Source organism: Macrotis lagotis, chromosome 2, assembly GCF_037893015.1.
Source record: "Macrotis lagotis isolate mMagLag1 chromosome 2, bilby.v1.9.chrom.fasta, whole genome shotgun sequence".
NCBI classification, from domain to species: domain Eukaryota; kingdom Metazoa; phylum Chordata; class Mammalia; order Peramelemorphia; family Peramelidae; genus Macrotis; species Macrotis lagotis.
In genome coordinates this window covers 30549186-30564872 of record NC_133659.1, presented here as the reverse complement: position 1 = coordinate 30564872, position 15687 = coordinate 30549186, and the positions used below count along the sequence as shown (strand labels likewise).

At 43.9% G+C, this 15687-nt stretch overlaps 1 pseudogene; it reads right to left on the bottom strand.

Annotated features, from left to right (window-relative positions):
- Positions 1-11357: 11357 nt before the first annotated feature.
- On the bottom strand, positions 11358-12056 carry LOC141510954 (guanidinoacetate N-methyltransferase pseudogene; annotated as a pseudogene).
- Positions 12057-15687: the final 3631 nt, after the last annotated feature.

Sequence of the window (15687 nt, the reverse complement as noted above, 5' to 3'; positions counted from 1 at the left end):
GTAGTTTCTACCCAGCATTTTCTGTAAGGTTTTGAATTTTATAATCTTTCCTCCCCCCTTCCTTCCCTCCCCATCCCCCCACAGAAGACAGTCTGCTAATCTTTACATTGTTTCCGTGCTATATACTGTTTGAAATTGAATGTGTTGGGAGAGAAATCATATCCTTGAGGAGTAAATAAAATATTAGAGATGGCAAAATTATGTAGTACATAAGATACTTTTTTATAAAAAAAATTGAAGGTAATAGACTTTGGTCTTTGTTTAAACTTCACAGTTCTTTCTCTGGGTACAGATGGTATTCTCCATCAAAGGTACTCTAGAATTGTCCCTGATTGTTGCACTGATGGAATGAGCAAGTCCATCAAGGTTGATCATCACCCCCATGTTGCTGTTAGGGTGTACAGTGTTCTTCTGGTTTTGTTCATCTCAGCATCAGTTCATGCAAATCCCTCCAGGCTTCTCTGAATCCCCATCCCTCCTGGTTTCTGATAGAACAATAGTGCTCCTTCACATACATAGACCATGATTTGTTCAGCCATTCCCCAATAGGATGGGCATCCCCCCCATTTCCAATTCTTTGCCATAACAAAAAAAAACTACTGTGAATATTCTTGAACATGTAGGTCTTTTACCCTTTCTTGTGATCTCTTTGGGACACAGACACCAGGTACTGTTCTAAGATCATGGGAATCCATAGAAAATCGAGGTTATCCCAGCTCACAAGGGGGTCCCTTTCTAATAGGGAGACACTACCCATAGGTGGCTTTTTTACAGGGCAATTGGAAAGGTCTGGGGGCTCATTAGTGGAGTGGGAGTTGGAATAGTAGCCTCAGAACAGGTGCTATGAATGGAAATGACTCAACAAACATTCACGGCCATCAGATAGGAACCAGTTAGGTGGGAATTGGAGTCAGGGACCTGAATTCAAATCCAGCCTCAGACACCAGCTAGATGTATAACCCTGGACAAGTCGCTTGTTTGCCACAGTTTCCTCAACTGTAAGGTGGGGATAATAATAGAACGTGCCTCACAGGGTTGTAAGGAAATCATTTGTGAAAGTACTTCCTTCTTTTCTTCCTTGCCCTCTCCCTAACTTCTGGTTCCTGCCTTGTTATCTGAAAACTTGCTCTGACCTCTCAGTGCTTAAAAAAATCACTAACCCTTCCTTCCCCCCACTATTGTGATAGATCCTTGTAAAGTCAGAAAGCATTTCTTAGTTGCCTTCTATGAACCAGGAATGTGTTGGGCCCTGGGAAATCAAAGACAAAAGGCTGTTGCTGCCTTCAAGAAGACATGCAAATGATAATGTACAGATTGTGCACTAGATCAATTGGAGATAATCAGCAGAGGGATTGCATTAGAATTAGAGATAGGGAAAATCTCCAATTGTCTATGTGGGGTGGGGGGGGTGAGGAGGGGGACACTCTAGGCTGGGCAGGTGGGGAATGGCCAGGAGGCTCACATCCAGAGGGGAAGTAAGGTGTCAAGCCTGGAAAGGTGAGGAGGGGGAGAACATCAGGAGGGACTTTCAAAGCCAAACAGATTTTAGATTTGATGCCGGGGGTGATAGGGGAGCCTCTGGAGTTGTTTGAGTAGAAGGGTGAGATAGACCTGTTTTTTAGGAAAATCCTCTCTTTTCCTCCACTTTCTCTTCCTTTCTCCACCATGCCCTTCTCTTTATTTTCTTCCTCCCTTCTCCACCATCCCCTCCTCCTCCTTCTCCTCTGCCTTTTCTTCATCATTTTCACATCTCCTTCTCCTCTTCCTCTCTTTCTCCTCTCCTCCATTTCCTCTTCTACCATTGTTTCTTTCTCTCCTTCACCATTTCCACATCTCCTTCTCCTCTTCCTCCCCCTCCACCATTGTCTTCCTTTTTCTACCCTCCTTCACCATTTCCACATTTCTTCCTCCTCCCTCCTCCATCCCCTTCTCCTCTTCCTCCTTCCTCCTTCTTCCATTTCTCCCCGTCTTCTCCCACTATCTTCCTCTTCCTCCTCCTCCCTCATCACCTCTTCTTGCTCCTCCTCCCTCCCTCCCTCCCCTCCTCCTTTTCCAATGTGGCATTTCCTTTCTGGTGAGTCTGCATCCGGATGCTATTTGGAAAACCCTGATGCCTTTTTCCATCTCACTGGGGATCGCTTGCAAACAAAGCCCTCCCTGGGGTGGGTTTGGCTGGCTTGGCCCGGCCAGGAGAGGGGTGGCTCCCAGCGATCAACAGCCCACAGAATTGTGTTTGTTATTTAAGAAAAGTCTCTGGATTTTCGGCTAATTGCAAAAATACATAATGGCTGCTCCGCGCATCTGCTCTTTATTTCTGGCCCCGGCCCTTGTCCAAAAGCAAACTTTAAACAAACAATACCATTATGGGGCCTTAACTGCTTCAATGTGTGACCCAAAACAAAGATCCGGGCTCACACACGTTTACTCGCACAAACACAGACTCACACATGCATGCATGCAAGGGTGCTCACAGAGATCGCACATGCCTCAACACAGCAAGGAATCATGGTCACACAGGTGCTCAGGGAGGCACAGGATTTACACACATGTAGAACATGGGCACATGCAAAGGCGGATGCATGTAGCGTGTTGTGGGCACAGGCTCACGGACATCCCCCCTGCTGGGGACACGGAGACAAGCATGAAGCATGGACACATACACACGCATGTCCAACCACACGAACACCCATGACGTCATCCTGTTTGGACACAGTCGGTTCGTCTCATCCCCAGGCAGGGCTGCACCAGGCGAGGGGGGTGTTGGGGGTGTTTGGGGGTGGGGAGGGCGAGATGAAGGAAGGGACCGTTTTGGGGTGACCTAGCTGCAGTGGTCAGATTTTCCTGGGCCGGGTGACACGGATTCAGCCATTCCCAGGTCCGGCCGCCAGGGGGCAGATGGAGTCCACCAGGCCAGGCCCGGGTCTGGGTCTTCTCCAAAGAGCAGCCGAGAAGGGGAAGGATGGAGAGAAGCCGGCGGGGCTGGCTGTGCCCCATCCCAGCCCCTCCTGGACTTCTCCCCACGGGACCCAGAGTGACAGACCTCAGAGCCCACAGAATCCAGCCCCCCGGTGTTGGGGAAGGGTCTCGGCCAGGGGCTCCGAAGAACTTCTGGATTCACAACCTTTCTTGGGAAAGTGCTCTACGGACTCTAGCCCACTATGGAAAGGCAAATTCTTTTTTCCTTGCTTGTGATCCTCTGTTGGTGCCTCCATAGGACAGGGGGCACCCGGCTCCCAAGGGCTCTGCCAGTGGGCAAATGAGCTGCCAAGCTGGGCAGACTTTCCCAATGAACTTAGTGGCAGATGGCATGTGTCCCTCCCAAGATTGGCAGATGGCATGTGTCCCTCCAAGATCAGATCAGATCATTGAAATAAACTCAGGACTGGAAAGCTGACCTCACCCCTGCCCCCAGGAGAGGGGCCGATGGGGTCAATGTCCATCGTGGGAGTCCCTGTCCCAATGGCAGCTTTTCCAAGTCTTAAAATTATTATTTTATTATTATTAGTTCCAGCACTGTGGGGAAGGCAAATTCAGGCAGGAGGGAGAAGGCCCTCCCAGCTGAGCCTGCCATCCCTCTCCTCCACATCTAGCCAAGCTAAATGATTCTCTGTTTCCAGAAAAACCCTATGCTCTTAAACTTCCAGAAATGGAACTAGGGTGGGGTGATTGGAGCTGTGCTCGGGGTGCCAGAATTAGAAGACACTGGTAGCATAGTCTTTCTGCAGTTTAGTGCCTAGCTAGCAAGATTAAAATAGGAAACTACTATATATATATATATATATGTATATATATATATATATATTTATATCTATCTCTCTATCTCTGTCTCTATCTCTATCCCTATAGCTATCTTCATCTCTCTCTATCTTTATATCTCTATCTCTATCCCTATATCTATCTTTATCTCTCTATCTTATCTCTCTCTATCCCTATCTCTATCTCTATCACTATGAGACAAATTATGTGTTCAACTGTGACTGACCAGACCAATATGAGCTCAGAATGCTCTGCTATAGGTCAGGCACAAATAGTTCATTTGGGGCATTTAGAATAAACTTACGAATGTCACATTTCCTTTGAGCTGCTTCAATTCTGCCTTCCCCATAAAGCGCAGCCCCCTCACTGATGAGGGCAGGCCATGTTGGGCTGTCCTGTGCCAGTGTCTCCCATACTGTTCAATCGGGTCTAAAGTTCTTTAATGAGACCTTCAGGGGGTCTCTGTATAGCTTCTTCTGACCCCCTTGTGAACACTGCCCCGTGGGAGTTGTTCATAAAAATAGTCTTTCTGGCATGCGTATGTCTGGCATTCTAACAATGTGCCCAGTCCATCGTAGTTTTACTCTCTGTAGTAAAGATGGGTAGTTTAGCTCAAGAAAGGACCTCAGTGTCTGGTACCTTCTTCTGCTAGGAGGTCTTCAGAATCTTCCTAAGACAATTTAAATAGAAGCCATTCAGCCACTAGTAGTCTGTCCAGGTTTCACAGGCATATAGCAATGAAGTCAGTACAATGGCTCTGTAGACCTTCAGTTTGGTAGCTAGTCTAATATCTCTTCTCTCCCAAACTTTCTTTTGTTTTTTTGTTTGCTTTTGTTTTTGCAAGGCAATGGGGCTAAGTGACTTGCCCAAGGTCACACAGCTAAGTAAGTATTAAGTGTCTGAGGCCAAATTTGAATTTAGGTCCTCCAGACTCCAGGGTCAGTGCTCTATTCACTGCTGCCCCTATTTCCCATACTTTCTTTCAGAGCCTCCTAAGTACTGAACTAGCTCTGGCCTTATGAGTGTCTACCTCATTGTCAATGGGGACCTCCTTGGAAAGGACATTGCCAAGGTAAGTGAACTTGTCCACAGATCTCAAAACTTCTCCATTTGCTGTAATCGATGGCTCCAAATGTGGATGGTGTGGTGGAGCACCTGGATTTTCTTGGTGTTATTTGTTAGACCAAATGAGCAGAAGCAGCAGAGAATCTATCCATACTTTGCTGCACTCAGTTTCAGAGACTGCTTTGAGGGCACAATGATCTGCAAACAGAAGATGATGCACTAACACTCCCTTGTAGCTAACCCTGAGGCCATGTTCATCCTCATTGAAGGCATTGATAACAGGGCTGAAAACATACCAAAAACATGGGAGCAAGGACACATCCTTATTTCCCTCCACTGGTGACTGGGAAATCTTGAGAGCATTATACACTATCCAGAACCCAGGTAAGCACGCTGACATGAGACTGATGTACAAAAATGATGAACTTCTTACTTCTATCTCTATTTCTTTATCTATGACTACATCAATATTGATAGATATCAATAGCTCTCTCTCTCTCTCTCTCTCCATATATATATATATATATATATACTGCTTTCTCCACCTTGGTCTTTACCCTCCTGCTTCCCCCCCCACCAAAAAAAACATATTGGATTGAGAGAATATTTTCTCTCTTTGGGTGCAGAGATGGTTGGTTCTGTCCATGCCTTCAATGGGAACTTTGTTCCTTCAGTTCTCTCTGCCTTGAATGACCTCCCTTCCTCACTCAGCCTGCTCAATTTCTATCTAGATTTAAAAACCCAACCCAATGTTCCCTCTTCCAAGAAGGCTTTCCTGACCTCTGGTTAATAATGAACATTTTTACCCAGCATGCATCCCAGCCCCTCCCATATGTCATCATTATGATGACACAGGCCCTCCTAGGCTGTGAAAGAGAGAATCTCAGTTCCTCTTAGGGTCTGCTAAAATGAATGGCCATTCTCTGGAAGACTTTCTTTTTGCCTAAGGGAGAGGAGTTGTCTGAAGGTACTATTCATCTTCCAGAATTTCTCCACATATCCAGATAACTGGAATCTGAACTCCAAATTATTTGAATCTCACAATAGTCACAATGAAGAAAAGAGAACAAATGTTAGCACTCCCATTTTACAGAAGAGAAAACTAAGACCCAAGGAAAGAAAGGGACATAGTAAACCAGGGTTAAACTGGGACTTGAACCCAGAAATCCTGACTCTGAGGAAATTCAAGATCCTTGAGCTTATTTTCACTACTCTTTGGGTGCAACAAGTCTCCAAGTCCAAGAAGGTTGCTGTGTGAATACTATCAGACTGCTGCCCCCAAAGGTCTCCTAGGCAGGCTCTAGCAAGTCCTGATGTCCAGGACCACCTGGGCTCAGCAAGCTCTCAGAAGGGAGCCCTTCTGAGTCCTGAAGGTTTAAGAGCATGCCAGCCCCCTTCCTCTCCCAGCCCCCCCAAGTCCCATTCTCCTGAGGCTGCTCTGGATTGGAGGAAACATGTGGACAAAGGGCAGTCCAGAGCTGTGGATCTGAAGAGAGGTCAACAGACAAATTTGATCCCTTTGTGGGACTGAGAAGCCAGTACCAGACAGAGACTTTGGACCATGGACAAACCCATGAGTGGGAGAAGTAAACCTATAGATCTTTCTGTGAACCATCTATTACTAGGAAGCAGTCCAGGCATACCCCTCCTTGATATTGTGACTCAAATGGATTATAGGACTCCAAGTTAAAGATGGGACCCATGACAAGGTGGGGCTGCTTGATGCTCCTCAGAAAGGGAACAGTTTGGACAATGGTCCACTTTGTATGTCCTTTGTAATTGAAGAAGACCATGACATCAGGTGGATGATGACATGATGTGCACATTCTGTTGATTAAAGTGAAGGGAGTGTTGTACAAAGTCATCCTCTTCCAGATCCATTTTTTTTAGATTTTTGTAAGGCAAATGGGGTTAAGTGGCTTGCCCAAGGCCACACAGCTAGGTAATTATTAAGTGTCTGGGACTGGATTTGAACCCAGGTACTCCTGACTCCAGGGCTGGTGCTTTATTCACTGTGCCACCTAGCCGCCCCTCCAGATCCATTTTAACCCAGTGACCTGACTTCTGGTGTTGGTCTGGATGCATTGGGAAACCTTGGCTCCTTAGCTATAGGTCCTTCCCATGTCATCAAGGCAAAAATGTGTCCTGAGGTCACAGGATTAGAGGTTAAGAGCTGGAAAATGTACAAGGCTGTCCACTGCCTATAACTATGAGATCATTGAATCTTCTTTCAGACCTCCAAGCAGGGCTGTCTCTTTTCCAACCCAGTCAGATCAGGAAACTTGAATTCTAACATGAACTCACTATAGACTCACTTTATAATCTTGAAGAAATCACAATCCTCTCTTAGTTACATTTCCCAGAATCACAGAATTGAATAGTTCAAAGATATCTTGTAGACAGTCAATGCTCTCTCAGAATTACATCATTTGAGAACTGGAAGGCAACTTCACAAAAAGCATGACCATTGTTTCACTCCCCACAAGTGGTCATCCTTGAGTTTTCTCTTTTTAAAAATTTTTTTTATTTATTTAAGGCAATGGGCTTAAGTGACTTACCCAAGACCACACAGCTAGATAATTATTAAGTGTCTGAGGCTGGATTTGAATTCAAGTACTCCTGACTCCAGGGATGGTGCTCTATCCACTGCACCACCTAGCTGCCTGAGTCTTCTCTTTTCCAGCTGCCAAACATTCCCAGTTCCTTCAACCAGTTCTCACAACTCCAGGCTCTTCACTAACGTGGTTGACTCCTCTGGTCTTTGTTAAGCTATGGTGCCCAGGGCTGACACAATCCTCCACCTAGGGTCTGACAAGGAGGAAAGACTGTGACTTGTTATCTTTATTCCTGGAAGCTTGCCTTCTCTTAGTGCAGACCCTGATTGAATTCACTTTGTTGGCTTTCAAATCATAACTGACCCTTATTGAGCTTGTGGTCCCCTAAAACCCCTTGATCTCTTTTAGACACACTGTCATCTATTTATTCCTCTTTCATCTTATGCTGGTGAAGCAGAGACAGCACTGTGGTTAGGAGTGCTGGGCCAAGAGTCAGGAAGATCTGAGTTCAAATGTGATCTCAGATTCTTACACACTTGGCTGTGTAACTTTGGACAACTAATTTACCCTCTGCCTTCCTCAATTTCCTCAATGGGGATAATCATAGCACTCCCCCCCAGGGTTGTTATGAGTCTCAAATGTGATAATATTTGTAAAGTGCTTAGCATTTAGCTCAGTATATAGTAGGTGCTTAATTAATGCTTATTTCCTTGTGAAAGTGACTTTTTATATCCAAGTGCAAGATTTTACATTTATACTTTTATTAGGACCAAGGCTATGGTCTTTGAGTCTTGACTGCTATCTACTGTATCCACTCTCTCTGCCAGTTTTGGAATATCTGCAAATCTGATATCATTATTTATTGGTATCTTTATCCAAGTATCTATAAACATGTCCAACAGCTCCTAGGGTATTCCCAGGAATTCAAAGATCTTTCCTAGGTCTGACATTCTCTGTCCAAAAGGTCTAACTCAACTCTAACATTCCATGTTCCAAGGGCTCCTAGTTCTAATATTCTCTACTCTAAGACCTTTTTCAGTCACTATTTTATGGTTCTTTCTGAAATTCTAATATTCCATCTCTCAGTGCTAACCGTCTCTGTTCTAGGTTCTACAAACCTTCCCAACTTGAACATTCTGTGGTCCCTCTCAGGTTTGTCATTCCACACTCTATGTCATATAATCCTTTCCAATTCTCTGTGTTCTATGTTCCTAAGTCCCCCCCCCCCCCAACTCTGAGAGTCTCTTTTCTAAGACCCCTTCCACCTCTGACATTCTCTAATCTGTATTATGAGTTCTTGTTTCACTTATACTCTTTTAGTCTAAGCTCTGAGAACTCCCCCAGCTTTGACAGTCTCTCTTCTAGGTTCTAAGATAATTATCAGTTCAAAATGAGTATCTGGGAAATTTTATCACCATCTTTTCTGTTTTCAGGATCCCCAACTTGAAAAGTTGGGTATGTTCTAAGCTCTATGGAGAGATATTGCAGAAGAAGCCTTGTTGATTCACTGGCTAGTTGTGGGGTGAGGGAGAAGGAAGAGTTCAAGGCTGTTCCAAATTGGGAACTTGGGTAATTGGAAAACTAGTGGTATCCTTGATGAAATAAGAGTGTTAAGAGGGGGAGGTTTGAAGAACAGATAATGTTTTAGGCAGGTTGAGTTTAAGATTCTCATATGACAAGAGAGTTAGATGTTTCTACCAGGCAGATGTCCTGTCATCTCAGGAGAAGAACTAGGATTGGATAGGAATATATAAGCCTCCCAGTTCAGTGGTGCAAGAGTGATCCAGACCTGCATAGACTTGGGAGATGTGAGGGTTTTGCCCATCTCCTGAGGCAAGGAAATATTGCATGGTTTGAAACTAAAAAGTTGAATTGAAACTAAAAAGAAGAGATCACCAAAGAAGAGAGAAGGCACGTAGAGATGAGGAAAGTAGTGGAACTTTGTTGAAAAATCTCAGGAGAAAACAATTCAGGTTGTCCAAAGGGTCAAATGTCACAGAGAAGTCAGGAAGGAAGAAGATGAAGAAAGTCTTTTGGATTGAATAAATCAAAGGCTGTTGGTAACCTTGAATTGAATAGTTTCAGTGGGAAAGATGATGGCTGGATAGACAGATAGATGGATATATGTATTGATAGATGGATAGCTATCTGAATGGATGAATAAACAGATGGACAAATGGATGGATATACACATGAAAAAATATAGATTAATGGATATATATATATATATATACAAATAGATAAAATATATGGATAGATAGATGTATAGATGGAGGACTACATGAAAAAATGGATGGATAAACATATAATAGGTAGATAGATTCTTAGATGGCTAGTTAGATAAGTAGATGAATGGATAGATAGACGATAGGTGATCGGATAGATAGAAACAGATGAGTTGGTAGATAGATGGAAGGATGAATGGGACATAAAAAGGGTTAAAGGAGAAGAGAGGCACACATCTGGCCCTAGAAGCAATAGTGAGGGCTGGGAGTATGAGGAGAATGCTGGAGAAGAAACAGCATTCCTTGGTTGTGTGATCTTTTTTTTTTTGAGGTCAGAATTGCTTTATTATTTTAACAGCAGGTTTTCTGCTACAACTGAGAAAATACAAGGCCTTCCCTTCCCCCACAGGACCTCTGCCACCCCAGTAGAGCACCTGGTCTGAAGAGCACCAAAATCTGAATAAAAGATGGAGGGGGACCTCATAGTGTATTAGTAAAAATTAAGACTTTCAAATGGATTTTCATAGGGAAACAGACTGAAAGAGAACAAATGGGATGGTGGAACTTGCTGGAGCCTAGAGTCCCTCAGCCTCTGGGACTCAAGACCCGAGTTCACATCCCAACTCCAACTTTAGTGTCTAAGAACAAATCACTTCTCAGTTTTTTCACTTATAAAGGGAAGGGGACTGAACTTTTGACTTTAGCGATGAAAGGGGACACCCCAATGAAGAACTTTCCTGTACCAATGCAGATCTGCAGCTTAATCTGAAGAAGATTCTCTGAGGAACCAGGCTCTGTGACTTGCCCAGAGTCACACCAGTGCACACCAGAAGTGAGACAAGAATCTGGGTCTTCTCTAGTAGATCCAATGCCTCTCTACCATCTATAACATGGGGCTACTCTTTGCTCCGCCCATCTCAAAGGAAAGGGGTTAACTGGCCACACAAGAAAGTATTAAGCATTAAGTATCAGGCACTGTGCTACACTCTGAGGCTACAAAGAAAGAAAAACATTTTCCCTGATCCCAAGGGGTGCTATGGAGACCCCAGAAGCCACCCAATCTAATTCAGCTATCATCTCAACAGGAATCCCATCCCCAACAAGTAGATGTTGACTCTTTAAAGCCCTCCAATGAGGGGAAACCTCATAATAGGAGCATTTGACCCCTAGACTCACTATTGAATTAGCAATACTCTGTCTAAAATGGGGTATAAACCCCTCAAAGCTAAGGGGCCAAGCTCTAGACTTCTCTGGACTTCTCCAGCACCATTTTGAGCATTTGATAAGCCCTACATAAAAGGGGAAGACTATTTCCTTAAAACAATTCCTCAGAGAGACTTTTGGTGAAGAACATTCCATATAGGTAGCCTAATTATTAACTTTTCTGTCAAGCAGGTACATGTACCTTTTCTACAAATGAAACAAATTAAGGCCCTGAGTGGCTTTCAAGGACTAAGATGGTAGACAAATCAAAAGAGAAAAATCCTAAACCTTAACATCTAGCATTGGGCTCAGCCCAGAGCTTAATATGCTTTTGTTGGATTAAAACAGAAGCCTCTTTACTACCCTTGGGGCCTTGAGTCAGGAGACAGGCCTAGAGAGTCCCTCGATCCCCTGCTTACTCTCTGCCTCTCTTCTTGTGTCAAGTTCCTCTGTCAAGTGCTGTTAATATGTTGTCTGGGATCTACCTAGCAGGCTAGAGTCCCTGGTGCCCCCAGTCCAGGGTCAGCCTGGTAGGAAGATAGAACTGGCATCTTCAGTGTTTGATGACTGTTGGGGTGATCATCTCGGGGAAGGAGTAGTAGCAGGGCACTAGGTCCATCACAGTAGTGCTGATATTCTCTTTCTTGAAACCTGCCTCCACCAGGGCTGCAATCTGGGTCTCCTCAAACATCTTTTTGATATCCATGTACTTGGTCTTCAGCAGTTCTCCCCAGGACGTGAGATTGCAATAAGTGAGGACACCCCCAGGCTTCAGCAGGTGGAAAGCATGAGCCTTGATGAAGTTGAATTGATGGGTATGCCAGGTCTCCTCAGAGAGGGGATAGGTGTCATATGGAATTCCATCAAAATGTCTATCAGGCAGATTGGGCACCACCTCTTCCCACAAGCCTTTCAAGGGGACAACCTTATGGGGCTGATGCTGGGCCCACTCCTGAAGCCGCTGGAAGACGCCATCATTGCACTCAACGATCCAATGCTCCTGGATTTTGGCTTCTTGCACTTTGCTGGCCGAAATGGCCATTTCAAAGCCGACCTCCAGGACCCTTCCCCCTTGGGCGGAGGCAGCGGCCAGCAAGTGCATGTAGGGGGTCTCCCAGTGCTCCATCACCAGCTTGCCCAGGATCTGTAGGTGCATGTTGGACCCGTCATAGCCGGCCGGTGCCTCGGCCCAGGAGGGCTGGCGGTCCTCGCCCACCTGGAAGATGGGCGCCAGGGCAGCCTGGCCGGCCATGGTCCGCTCTGGTTGTATGATCTTGAGTGAGTCATTGAACTTGTCTGGATCTTGTTTTGATGAGATGTGGAGAGGTGATCATGCCACCCTGATCTGCTCTTTCCTTTCTTTCTCCCTGTCTCCTACCCCTGGAATTTGGGAGACTTGAATAAAATGTAACAGTACGATGGTTGTGGCATCATTGGCACATTTGTGCTGGTGGTTCTCACTTCCCTGGTCTTGTGGGTGCTATGAAGAATTGTGTCTGCAGCTGCTGGGAGGAGCTGCCCCAAACCATCCCAAACCATGGGTCAGGGGTCAGTTTGGGAACAGTGTGAGGGTCCACTGAATCACTGAGTTAGAGAAACCCCAGAGCACCCAAACAAGGAGCCACCCAGTGCTGGGAAACCTCCCAGTTCCCACGGCAGGGCCTTCCATTCTGGGCTTCCATCTAATTGTTAACAAGGTTGTCCTGACACCAAGTTTAGATCTGTCTCTTTGCAGCTTCCCTGATTGTTCCTGGTTCTGCCCTCTCAGGCCAAGCAGAATGAATGGAATGCCTCTTCTGCATGACGGCCCTTCATATACTTGAATGAATCCAACATGTGTTTTCTGAACTTTCTCTTCCCAGGCAGAATCAATTGATCAATCAGTCAACAAACATTTTTTTTTAAAAGGCTTACCATGTCCCAGGCCCTGTGCTAAAGTCAGAGGATACAAAGAAAGACAAACAATCCAACCTAGACCCTTGCTAGCTATGTGACCCTGGGCAAGTCACTTTACCTCTGTTTACCTCAGTTTATTCATCTCTAAAATGGGCACAATAAAAGAATATACCTCCCAGATTACTGGAAGGTTCAAATGAGATAATAATTGTAAAGCATTTAATAAATATTAGCTATTATCATTGTGAAGGCTACTTGATGCAAAGAGATGCATGTATGGAGTCAGGAAGACCTGAGTTCAAATCCAACCTCAGACACTTGCTAGCTGTGTGACCCTGGCAAGTCACAACCCCATTTGCCTCAGTTTCCTCATCTGTAAAATGAGTTGTAAAGGGAAATGGCATGCTGCTTCTGTATCTTTGGCAAGAAAACTCCAAATGGGGTCAGGAAGAGTTAGAACAGAACAACAACATGGTCTCCAGTCTCTCACTGTCTTCATCACTATCTTCCAGATGTTTTCTAATATTCCCAAGTGAGATGTTTGGAAATCAAGCTTTCATCTCTCATTTTCATCTCATTTTATGACTTTTATTTTACATCCAGCTCTAAAAAAGTTCATCATATTAGTTTCCTCAAAGTTTTAGGCTGGATTTAATCCGGATTGTTTTGGCTCTTGAGTCTGACCTCCTTGTTATCCATCCTTCCATGTACATAGTTTCCGAAATTTTAGTAGCAGCAGCAGCAGCAGCAGCAGCAGCAGCAGCAATGAGGAGAGAAAGAAGCAGGAGGGGAAGTTGAAGGAGAAATAAGAGCAGTACGTAATATTTCTTTTTTTTCTTTTTTTTTTCTTTTGTTTTAGGTTTTTGCAAGTCAATGGGGATAAGTGACTTGCCCAAGGCCACACAGCTAGGTCATTATTAAGTGTCTGAGGTTGGATTTGAACTCAGGTACTTCTGACTCCAGGGCAGGTGCTCTTATCCACTGAGCCACCTAGCCGCCCCTGTAATATTTGTATAACAAAGCACTTTACATATTTATTAATGATAAAATTTAGGATTATAACAAATCTCAATGGTCCATCTTATGTGACTCTCTTTTCCATGGTAACAATGGCAGTGTATGGGGGGGGGGGAAGGGGACAGAAAAGGTTAAAAATCAGCCTGTTTTTAGACCATCTATAAACTTGAATTTGACTGCTTAGATCCTTGGAAGATTCTCATCCAAGGACCATTGAGTAGACATGTTGGTGGAGCTAAATCCCATCCTTTTTCTTGGCAATTTTGCTCTAGCGTAAGAAGGAAGGGGTAACTCAGTGGAAGGATGGTTCACAGTTCCTTCTCCTTTTCCTCCTGGCTCTCAGATACCTCCCCTTAGAGAGGCAAAGGTTGGAGTTGGCAAAGTAGGATTTTTCAGAATCCAAAAGTGGCGAGAAGCATTATTTCCTGGGATATCCACTTACCTTTTAGTATAATACTAATGAATGAATAAATGAATGAATGGAAAAGAATTTAACATTCTATGACACACACTAGTGAACTAAGCTCTGAGGACAGAAATACAAGCTAGAAAGACCATCTATGCTGTAATAGAAATTATATCCTAAGTGGGACAAAACAACAGATGTAAAGAGAAGCTAACATGAAGGCTAAGAGATAACCATAAAGATAATTGTAGATGATGACACATTGCTTGCTAAAGATGAAGACGTAAAGACATTCTGTGAAGAATCTGATAAAAACCCTCCATATTTAAATCAATATAGCCAAGATGGCAAATATATATTAAGCACTTACTGTATGTTAGACAGTATAATAAGCAATGGAAGAGTCGGAACTCTCAGTCTAAGGAGAGAGACAACATACAAACAGCAATGTACAAACAAGTTCTGTTCTTGTTCATTCATTTTAGTCATGTCAGATTTTTTTGTGACCCCATCTCTTGGCAGAGAAACTGGAGTGTTTTGCCATTTCCTTCTTCAGTTTATTTTACACAAGAGGAAACTGAGGCAATCAGGGTTAAGTGACTAGTCCAGGGTGCTGGATCTCCCTGTATCCAGACCCATCTCCTATAAATCAGAGATAATCATCAGAAATGAAATGGGCTATCTTGATGGGTGGTGAGTCTCTCTTCTTGGAAGTCTTGCAGAAAAGTCCAGACCCATTTTAGAAGTGATTCTTTCTAGATAGTGATTGGACTATATGGCTAATAATTTAGAATTTATAATATAATTATGTAATACTATATAATTTTTATAATTATAATTCATAATAATTTATAATTTCTGTGATTCTGCAGATCTAGCCACTACCATCCAAGCTATTTAAACAACTTTCTGGAATGAAATCTTCTCTTCTCTCACTTTGCCCTCTTTATCTGAATCTAGTCTTTCTCCTCTTTAACCTGTAGCATTTACATTCTAGCCTCTTCTCCCATAGCCAGTTCAGCTGTGGTTCCTTTCCGGGTTCCAGGGGCTAACGCTGAGATGTTGAAGTGACTCTTCTCTGCCCTCATCAGCTATATTTGCTCAATTATTATGGCCCTGAGACTAACATCGCAGTTCCATTTAACCACTTAACATCGATTAGTTTTGGCAAAGAGATATTTACTTCAAAGACATAGCAAGAACAAATGTTCAGGCATTTCATACATTTTCTGGGACATATTCTCCTATACCACCTTGATCTCTGGGGACAGGAGACCCCAAACTCAACTCAGTTTCTACATAGTAGTGATCCTTCCAAGTTCATGTCTTGATATGGCATGAATTCTGGTTGAAACTTGCCATTGGGCTGGGGTCCTCGGTGGCATTTCTGAAGATTACATCTTGTTCCGCATCTTGTTAATACTTTGGTGATTGTAAAACCCAACCCAGACTCTGACTTCCAAATGTCTGTGGCTTCTTTTCTTGATTTTTTAAAATCCACAGTGTTAGGAATTATGCTCCCTTCACCTAAGAGGAAAAAGAACAAGTGAAAAGGCCAAATAAC